This window comes from Apium graveolens, unplaced genomic scaffold (assembly GCF_009905375.1).
Source record: "Apium graveolens cultivar Ventura unplaced genomic scaffold, ASM990537v1 ctg7108, whole genome shotgun sequence".
NCBI classification, from domain to species: domain Eukaryota; kingdom Viridiplantae; phylum Streptophyta; class Magnoliopsida; order Apiales; family Apiaceae; genus Apium; species Apium graveolens.
The window spans coordinates 45,344-47,556 of record NW_027420046.1 but is presented as its reverse complement, the minus strand read 5'-3'; positions in this window follow the sequence as shown (position 1 = coordinate 47,556).

The window sequence follows — 2,213 nt, the reverse complement described above, 5'->3', positions numbered from 1 at the left end:
TTTTGGTTGGGGTTTTTATGTTGGTTTAACTTTGTTTAATAGAGACTCTCTCACACGCTTTATGTTTCTCTGATGTGATGGTATTGGATTGTCAAGTAAAATCCTTATGTTTGGTTTTATTGGTATTATCATCCTTTTTTATTTCTTGTGTTTACAATGGGATAGGCATAGGTAGATGTGTACCTTTTTTCATGTGTGTATGATAGAGTAGTCTTAAGTAAATATGTACACCTTTTCAGTATTTCTCATCTCTGTATTACACCCCAATCCATATCATATAATCAAATTCTCATAAATTCAACAATTACTGAATCATTACTAAAAAATTGAACATATAATTCAAACAAGGGCATAAATAGGGTATGTGTAATGTATGCCCACATTATTGTGGAGTTTTTTTTTTGTATATGCAGGGGGTTCATTGTAATTAATAAGTAGAAGCCAATAAAAATTTACCAACTCATATTTTATCTTGTGTCATATGAAAACCGCAAAAAATAGGCCGTCAAGGTCAAGACGTATGAACACATATAATTCTAATAAAATTCGAATATTTAGGAATTTGTACCATTTACTAGATGAAAATCTACAGTATACACACAAATAACCAACAACTGAAATATTGAATTGTATAGTACTTGTTGACTTCCTCAAAGTATCACAACTCTAGAATCCTTCCATAGAGACAGTCGCGTAATTTCCGGTCAAAAGTTGAATATATTGGCTAAAGCAGATATTTTATACATCATATTGGACATTTCCGATCCGTAATGAAAAAATGGTTTCATTATTAACCGTTAATAAACTTAAAAACTCATTGTAAGGTAACATGTAGGTTCATTGGTCTTCACTATATCACTTCATCCAATTTGAACCAACTTACACTCAAACTTTTTGGAAAAATTCAATTTATACAAAGAAAATTCATCTACAAATTTATTGGGAAATATCAGGAGGTTAGATAGTGTAATGTACAAATCTCATTGTGTGTCCTCAATAAATTTGACAATTGGATATTTCTGATTTGCAAGAGCTTTAATGACAAATGTAGTATTTTTGTTTTTTTGTCGCATGCCTTTTGAACCAAAATGAATTGGTCAACGTTAAAATAAGGTGATCAAGTACACTTAGTAAATCATTACAACCAATCTAAACACCAAATACAAACATGTACAAAAATTAAGTAGTCAAGATCAAGATGCACAAATACACAAATAATAGTAAAAAATAAAATTTAATATATATATATAGATATATGTATGTGGGTGTGTTCGTATGAATATGCACACACAAATAATCTACAATTGTATCGCATATATCTATACACGCACACACTCAAATAACAGACAACTATCTTAAAATTTTATTAGTTTTCATGGGAGCTCCTAAGTCCACAATTTATTCCATCATTCCAAGTTCGGACACAACCATATTATTTTGAAAATTTAATATCGAGAGCATCTTTATTATTTATTATTTTGAATAAAATATCTTTATAGATTATCACTTTTGTGGGTGAGTTAGGGTAGGTGGCCCAGTAATAGGTAAAATAAATATTTTTATCATGACTATTATATTATTGTGATATTTGTGCAGAATTAGTAAAATTACTTGTACAAGAAAGGATGAATATAAGAATTAATGTTCATGTTTGTTTTTTCTTCTTAATTCTTCAAATTGTAATTAACACAAAACAAAGATGTCTTAACCTATTTGTATTATATAAATTAGGATTAGAAACTCTATGAAGGATGGAACAAACATCCCTAGCTACTCTATGTAAACTAAATAAATCAGAATTTAGAATAAGTTTGGAAAATAATATAATGAAAAACAGAGAGTGTAAACTAACAATATATATTATAACTTTTTTCTATTAAACAATAAGTTCAATAAATTACTTAAAATACCCGACTATTTCCAACTTCTATTGATAGCTACTATACATAGACTCTAGTTGCTGGTCACCGGTCTAGATTATGATTTTAAAATATACTTATTAAGTAAATACTTTGATTATGTGGATAATATGTTGTGGACATCTTCCTTATGTTTGTTAACGGTTAGTGTGTATCTTTAAATTAGAATTCATAGTAGGAAAAAGAGTCCTAGTATTGTGCAGTATTATACTAATTTATAATATTAATCAAAATTTTCTATATGTCATTCTGGTTATAAATATTACTTATCATATCTCATTTTATATATATGGG